Here is an 8,684-nt window from a genome sequence, read left to right as displayed (position 1 = left end):
TTTAACTGTGCGTGCTACTGCGATGATGAAACCAGATTAGGGTTTCGCCAAATCCACTAATAACTATAGGAATATTAACGGATGAACTGAAGCTTGAGACGCATCCAACTTTGGACGAGAATCAGATCAATTTATAGTAGAACAACTCGACGAACAGAGAAAAATCTAAAGGACCGTGATTTAAGATGAAATCTAAATGAGAGAAAAATAGCCCAGAAGACGAGACCACAGACATAACTCCCAAAATATCTTACTACGAATAAATTACGCATTTGAACTAACCAAAATTAACATCTAAACAAAAGATCGAACTTTAATTGTGAGTAGCAAAATCTATTACACAGTACAAAAACCACATCAACAACCCAATAATTGATAAAATAATTAATATGATCATAAAAAATGCACAATGTATCAACAGCAAATCACATCACTATGACTTGTCAACACCTCTGAATATTACTCGTGAATAATAATAGAAGATTAAGAAGAAATAGCTGGTTGTGGGTAAACAAACGATACAATAGGTCAATGAGGGGCTAAAAAATAATAACAATGGATAGGTGGAACTACGATAATAACAAAAATATTCATACATAGTTATTACAATGGGTACAATATGAGTGCGTACGTAGTGACGAATGATTAAATGAGCAAAGCATGTAAAATAAACGGATATAATCGACTGACAAATATATAGGTATAAAAATAATATTAATTGACAGATCGGTCAATTGATGCCTGATGCGATGACTGATGGCGATAATCATGCTTACATTACACAAACACACACATACATACAAACAAACACATATACACGAACAAATACTGCTTATTCTTCCGATTCCAACCCCCAGCAACAGCAAACACAAAAATATTAAAACAATAGAAATAGTAGTCATAGTCTTTGTAAAGCAAGCACAGCAGCATCATTCTTAATCCGAGTTTTGCCTAACACTGCCCATCGCAGCCCTTGAAGTTCCCTTCTCCATTACCCGCATTCTACTACGAGTTACTACAACTACTAATGTCTGGAAGAGAGCACATACATAGAATATATGTCCTATAATATTTATTACGTCTCGATGATGGTAATAATAATAGTAATTATATACTTTACCGAAAGCGATTGTTAGCACTAGCGTATACAGGAACACTAGACATATACGCGTTAGCTTCTTTACACCCCTTACACGAGAGACAAACATCAGATCTCTGTGTCAGCCTCCGTCAGTTGCACAAGGAAGCGCCTGTGAATCCCTGCACACAGACGAAAAACGTTTCGTCCGAAATAGCGAGTAGACAACCGATCGAACGACGCCGACTAGCCTGCATCTACGTAGGGAATACGCTCAGGCGGCAAGGTCGATACCGAATAGCTATGTGTCGCGCGTCTGTTCTGCGAAAGTCAACTATGGCATATTATTATGCCTGTAACTACTACACCATAATTATCACTAGAAGTGTCAAAGCCATTTCCCACGTTACATTACACTCTCGTATCAGAATCTGTAGAAAAACTACTGAGTTGTGCGTCTCTTTTTTGCATCCCGTTTGGTTTCCTAGCGCCTCTGTGTACGTATCGTTTGTATCGAGCAGTATGTATGCATAACAATAATAATCCTAACTGCAACATCGCCACAAAGGAGACCATCGACCATCGTATCATGTATCTGAAGACGATGACCATATATATATATATATATATATATATATATATATAACAAGTAGCTATTAATGGTATACTTATTATTATGATAGAATAATAATGAATGATGAAACAAATGGTAACAACAAGCTTACAACACAACACCTTGAACATGAGGCCCTAACATGCCTTTCCATTTCCTGGAACATTCTTCACCTGAAAGCAAGACCTGATGGCCTGCACTCTCTATAATACAGCGCATGTTGATGTTGTTTCCGGTTCCACCATGGTGCATTAGCTAAAGCTATACCGAAATATCATACGCATTCAATTCGCCAAAGCGTCCCATGCGATAATAATCCGTGCAACTAAGAGGGTTTCGTGCAGAGAGAAAGATAAACCTGAGAGTGCTTTTACTGGCAGACTACAGACAAAAGAAAAGCACTGCTAACGTCCACATACTTCGGGAATAGCTTGCATTGAGGATTTTATAGCAATCGTTTTTTTTTACTGCTTTTTGAAAAGCGAATACTCCTTGGATGATACACGAATTGCCTACGACAAAGAAAGCTGCTGAATGGAAAGCAGAATCTACCAAAATTGCATTTTCAATTAACATTAATATGGATACTTATTGCCTAGGGGTAAGTTTATATATCTATATGATCACACATGTTTGTTAAAGTTTCTAAGCATTTGCTACGTGGACTCCCTGCAGAAGGGCTGATAGTTTCTTGCTAGGTAAAATGATCGCCAAGGCATAGAACAGTATCGAAAAAATCGATTCTTTACTTCATACATCATTACCCTAAAAGGTAAAAGGCTGTCGCTCGCAGGTTGGTGATGGATGTGTAATCCCTGGGACGCAGTCAACGTTGATCTTTTGTTTCTTAGTATATTCGTATGGCTCGTGTTTCCGAAGCGCTCTTCAGCTTCCGGTGGAACATAAGTCGTATCTCCATAACCATATCTCATTCAGCTGACAGCTAAAACACTGTTGTTATCGCCCGCCCTTCCGTAACGTCGTAGCAGCAGCAAACTCCCGGATAGTAAATACTTATTCTCTGAGCGCATTGACACACCTTTAATGCACACTGCCATTCAAGCGAGTCAATAAGTAATGAAACCTCTGGGCAGATGTCGTTATAGGTTTCTTCCATGTTAGACACTATGACGATAATAGTTACCATTATTGTTGCTACTGATATTATGATGATAATTATCACCAAGAATAAACTTGGATATCGAAGTAACAACAACGGCAACAATAATAATAATACGACTAGTGAGGCGGTAAAAGTTGTTGGTAGTATCAAAACGATACGTTGTAATTATAGTCTAATAAGAATATAAAATCTTATAGGTACTTCATTACCAATTATATCACGAAGCCATCTGTCCGAGAATGCTTACTATAATGGTAATTTTATTATATGATTTTAACGAAAATGTTAATGTAGGTCGTTTGGGTTGTGGGTGAGCATCTGGGAAGTATAATGCTCCAGGAAGAAATGACACTTGCGTACACAGTGACATCAAACAGTTTTCTGCCTTGCGCTACTATACGATATCCTCTGCAACTGTTGCTTATGCGTTTCTGCTCCGCTAGATTGGCTGGGAGGCGCAGCCGGACTATTTCATTCTTTTCTAGACGAAACTTAAATGCAGGGACCTAATATTCGACGCGGACACCCTCGGCACGCTGTCTTCGAATTGAGTGTGTACAATATTTAGCCATTATATTCGATACCGAATGCTTCACTTATAACGATTTCTCTTGGTCGATCGGCTAGCTTGATGTTTTTTCTTTATTTGCAGGAACAAATTCAAATTAAGCCGCGTCTTCCTATTTGCCAGACGACAACACTATTATAGCCATAAAAATAAACAAATGGATATCATAGATGATGGTGTAACACATGCCGTTTCCGTATTTCCTCGACGAGAATATAGAAAACAATTCGATAAAATATCACACGTCATATAACGCTCTCACATTCATTACGTATTTCTATAATTGTCACCTTCGAGCCGGGCAAGTAAAATAATAACAATTTAAACGATAGCAGTTGTTACTGCGATAGCAGCAGTTGATGACATTTCCATAATTCGATGATCTTCGTTAGTTCGTTAGCAAATTTGCTTACTAAACTACTGAAAATTTGATTGATTAAAGTATGCTATTGGCGTAAAGGGATTCCGATTAAATTCGGTTCATTTGTTTTTCATTTATCAATATTCTCATATTTACCCACCAAACGGCGTCTATTGTTTACATTGAACATTCTCCACAACAAAGTTAATCACAAGATTAATCTTGTGGTGCATTTATTTTTCGATGAGTTTACTAATTCCGTATCATCACTGGAGTGCCTACAAGATAAAGAAGAATTTGCTTTTTTCATTTATAGACCTATGTGCGCCTCGAATATTAATTTTTAGCACTCTTCAGCCGAGCATCAAACGATTTCTATTCCATTAAAACTCTCCACTCGTTCTTTCAAAGAGGGGATCCTGTTTATTTTTTAGGCCTCGCTTTTTCTATTTGTCTCCTTTATTGATAATGGCCATCCAAGCGTAAGGGCACTAATGTTGCGTTATTGTACTGGCTGAAGCGGATATCAAAAAATCGGCTGCGGTTCTTTTCTGACGGTCTCTTCAACTCACCAGGTTCCTGTCAAGCTGACCAAGCGGTAACAGAGAAGTGAGAACCTCGCATAGGAGATTCATGGCCATCTGCATTTTCCGAACGAAGATTACATTTATTGCACAAACGGCTGTAAGGTTAGTTTCGAATGGATACTGTCGCCTACAACAGAAGACAAACTAACAGTAATAATTTAGTCTAAATATATATAAAAAATATAAAGCATTCGAATGTCTAACGTACGGGTGGGGGGTTGACGCAATGAAGACGTAGAATATCAGAGCGTGGTTGGCCAGTTCCATACAACAGCTCTAATACAAGCGGTCGTTAACAATAATATAGAGATCATATAATGATAGCGACAATGAGGTGAAAACGGAGTTTTGGTGATGAAAAATGATGATTACATTGACGATAGCCGATTCTATAAAGAGTGATGAGAGAAGACGACGAAGGAAGCTTCTTGGTGGTTGTTTTTGTATAATCCTCACACACAGCTGACCATATAGCTGTCTCCCTGCTTACCGCAGTAACCATAACAAATAACTCATGTAGCAATTAAGGCTTATCTTACTTAAAATCATAATAATAATGATAATAATGAAGATAATAAATTAACGGTGAACAACGAGAATATCGCCTGTTTTTAGTTGTATCATGCGAGGCTAGGCATAAAGCACACTAATTGAATAATTGCAAAAATAGATTAGGTTGGATAGGGTAATTGCAACGAAATAATTCGTGTATATGAAGTACTAACCTAGGCTAGGTGTGACAATAAATTAAGTTAGTTGAATCAACTTGGAAATAGGCGCTCAACGAAGCCCACGGATAATTCTACGAGTAGCAGCATAACAATTTATGTTAACCGGCTGAGTGTAATACGGACTAAATAGTAGAATCGGCAGATTTGATCACTGTAGCCTGGCAGCAGGACTGCTGAAATGATGAGGAAATATACACAGTGCATCAACTTCAACTAGGGTCTTATGCAGCAATTAATTCAGTTGTCTACAGTTAAAGGGCAGCGGTCCTATCTCAGACTGAGATTCAGTAACGTAATCCAAAACGCGATGACGCCGGTAAGTTCCTTTAGTGCCTCCTATTCTGTCAATCTCTATTTATTCAGTTGATTTGAATCGAGCTCCGCGTCTTTCTACTGGACAATCGTTACCCTTCTCCAGCATGTGACAACCGAATATACTGCGCTTGCAACAGAATCGGCTCGATACATCTATAAATGCATTTTGTTACCCCTATTGGTTCGACTTTACGTCACAACCACCGTTATATAAATAAAGGCAAGCGCATGTGGGAAAATTACGCTCAATTGAGCCGAACAATTCGGTTGAGTGCTGTGTATCATGGTACGAAGGCATAGCATGAGTAAGATGTAGTAAGAGTTGAACGTAGATAAAGACTATTAGAAGCTACCAAAAAAAAAATTCGAAAAGCAAGGAAAGTTTGTTCTGATAGACTATGTTTAGATTCACAGAATATCATAATGAAAACAACCGGGACCTAATTGAGCCATCTGCTAAATGGTTTGTCATAAGCTATTGTCAAGTCTATGTTTTTTTTGTGACATTTCATGTTTTTAATTCACTAAAAGGATGCCAGCCAAGAGCTTAGACGTTTAGCTGTACAAAAGCGCCGTCATTACCCCACGCCACCGCGGGCGAACTCACTCTCCAGAAAGAAGAGCAAAGGCCCGTACAGAGGCCACAGCTCAGCAAACTGTCGTGCAGTATCGTCTACTGAAGCAACAAGCAATGGATTCATGTCTGCAATTAGTTCAGGAACATCTTAAGCCTCTAGCTAGATTTCACATCAGATCAACTGTGGCGAAAATAACGATCGTAGCTTTTCTTTACAACGGTCTCCATCCAAAACGAGCGATGTTTACGACTAGCCCCTCGAATGGCAACAGCTGTTTCTACTTTAGCCAAATCAGGCCCGTATCAGTCAACACGGCCTACTTCGATTGAAACTCTTGAAGATCCTTAAAGCAACATTTTAGAAAGAAGAAAAGAGAAAAAAGCATTTCTTAAAATCGGAATCGAACAAATACCGCTATCTAAGTTACGTCAAGTGAAAATTTACCTTAGATAGAAGAGTACAAAGCAGAAACAAATTCAATTTACCTTAAATAACGATTATAAGTCCTTAGAGTTGAGTTAAGCTTCCAACAATCATCTTGAAGCGTATGAATTGACTTGTGAATGTTTCTTCATCGAAATTAAGCGTGTAAGACGACTATATTTTAGATTACCTTTTTCGTGATGGCATTAAGTTTGGGCGCATTTCGAGGTAGTGTTCATTGAAACCCTCACTATAACGGCACTAGAACGTATCTATAAGGCTTAGTGTCACGGGTTGCATTCGCTGAGAAGCTTTTATTGCAATAGCGAGTTTAAAACGGCGAATTTATCTTCTTTGAGTGGTTAGATAGCCATCTTTGACGATCAAACGCGGAAAACGTCGAGCGTTAATTCAGGAGTAGGCAACAGTTTTGGACAAATCGCTTTGTACGATAAACCAATAAACCAGTATAATGAAACACCTTCAAGGCAGTCATCGAATGTGCCGATTTGGCATGAAATGTACCATATACGGGCTTATCTAAGCCCATATATGGTCCATTCCATACCAAATTAACATATCCGATGACTACCCTCGAAGCGCCTCATGTTATCAGATTTATGGAAAATAAATTCTAGGAAATAATTTTATGTAACATATATCTTTTGACATGCCATGAAATTCTTCTCTAGAATTTTTTGAGCCTATTAAACCATTGTTTGTTCATTTTGAATTTTTTTCTCAACCACTGGCAATCCACACTCGGACATTATATACGTTCACCGATAACACTAATCGACGAAGTCAACTTGGCTAACAACGTTTAGTTACTAAGACTTCAGATGAGTTCACGGTACAAATATAAAATTTTATTCTTTAAATAGCTGATTTGTATGATATACCTATGTCAACTAGAGGTCAGTTCATCAGGGTGAGAATAAGCTCCTCTATGGCCTACAAGCGTACTAGCATAAACTTGTTTTTCGATAGTAATTATCGATCATGGAATCATAAACGACTGACGGTAGCCTAATGCATTCTAATAAAAATATTGAAAAATAGTATCTAAAGTTGATATTGGTGCATGCACTGTCCTTCTTCGTGATGATTCAGCCAAGAATTATACCTAGGTTTTTGCACTACTACGGTTTGGAACATTCCCGAAATCTTTTTTTTTATTCAAAAAAGTCTTATTCAAAACCTACATACGAAACAAACAAAGAATTCACCTTAAATATGGGCAAACAACGTTAGCGTTATAACGTTGTTCCATTCGAGAGCCGGTCCAAAGCTTTTCACGCAGTTCACAAGCTGAAGCTACGCACCCAGTTGAACATTGCCCATTTATAACGGCGTAGGAAAGAGGAAGTTGGATATTATTATTATTACTATTATTAGGCGTTCGCGCTACATCCAGCTTAACAACGAGCCCGGAAATTCTAAACTGCCACAACACGGAAAAATGGTAAAAGTAGGTTTATAGTAAGCAACGCAATAGTTTTCAAGAGGGAAATAGCGAAAAAGTAGGTGGCTCCTCGTTTCCAACCGTAAATTAAGCAGGTAGTAGCTAGCAGTTTGCTAAGAAGAAAAGCACACGGAAACTATTTCAAAATACGCACAACGTGTTGTGCGTAACGAACAGGCACACGCCCAGCTACATAATGGTTGCCCGAAACCGTCATTGATCGCCTTGTCATCGTACGAAATTTTTGTTCAGTCTCGAAAGTCGATGTATTGTAAATTTAATAGAAGACAGGCTATATAAAAGAAGAGATAGTTGATTTGCATCTACACTGGTAGCACTTGATTAGTTATAATCAAGATACAGGCGAGAAATGCATGCACGTTTTGTAAAAACAGTCAAACTTTGTCAAGAAAGTCATTGTAACTCCCTGGCGATCCAGTAGTTACAAATAATCTCTGTGGAAATCAGTTTTCAGAACAGGCTTTCGGACTTCGACAAAATTAGAGACCTGCTCTATTGTTGTAGTTATGTATACCTGGCGCTCTAGGTAGAAAACTTAGGTACTTATGTAGAATAAAGGTCAGCTCAAAAACCTACCTTTTTAGTTTAGAAAAAGAGGCTTATATAGCTGCTTCTTAAAATACACATGCCCCCTTATATTTTCTAAGTAAATTCGTCCTAATAATGATTTCTAAGGACCACAGAAGTTTTAAAGGCCCCAGCTGCTTAGGACAAGTCTCAATGTGAAAAATGCTGAGCTATTTCGTTTCTGAAAATTTTCATCTTGTTACTATATTGAAGTGTAAACAACTTTTCGAATTTTCTCGACAGGCTAATCAAAG

General features: G+C 38.1%; 1 protein-coding gene and 2 long non-coding RNA genes across 5 annotated transcripts in view; 1 reads left to right on the top strand and 2 right to left on the bottom strand.

The window, feature by feature from the left end:
- Positions 1–312: 312 nt before the first annotated feature.
- Positions 313–3,126, bottom strand: LOC147753377 (uncharacterized). Its single transcript, XR_015311391.1, has 2 exons — positions 3,024–3,126; positions 313–2,742 (listed from the first exon to the last, which is right to left on the bottom strand). It is a non-coding gene; the product is annotated as an uncharacterized LOC147753377 (long non-coding RNA).
- On the top strand, positions 2,749–4,929 carry LOC147753376 (uncharacterized). Its single transcript, XR_015311390.1, has 2 exons — positions 2,749–3,683; positions 4,319–4,929. It is a non-coding gene; the product is annotated as an uncharacterized LOC147753376 (long non-coding RNA).
- A 978-nt stretch (positions 4,930–5,907) lies between these two features.
- LOC111261187 (uncharacterized) overlaps positions 5,908–8,684 on the bottom strand; it is a 39,273-nt gene continuing 36,496 nt past the window's right edge. For 2 of the 3 annotated variants that reach the window (XR_015311386.1, XR_015311387.1), the window contains one exon: positions 5,908–7,694. The gene's annotated coding sequence lies outside the window, so the exon portion shown is untranslated. The remainder of the gene's footprint in view (positions 7,695–8,684) is intronic. The other variant, XR_015311388.1, reaches the window with a different exon arrangement.

Source organism: Varroa jacobsoni, unplaced genomic scaffold, assembly GCF_002532875.2.
Source record: "Varroa jacobsoni isolate VJ856 unplaced genomic scaffold, vjacob_1.0 scaffold_530, whole genome shotgun sequence".
In the NCBI taxonomy this organism is placed as follows: Eukaryota; Metazoa; Arthropoda; class Arachnida; order Mesostigmata; family Varroidae; genus Varroa; species Varroa jacobsoni.
The sequence above is the reverse complement of the archived record's forward strand: the minus strand, read 5'-3'. Positions and strand labels throughout refer to the sequence as shown.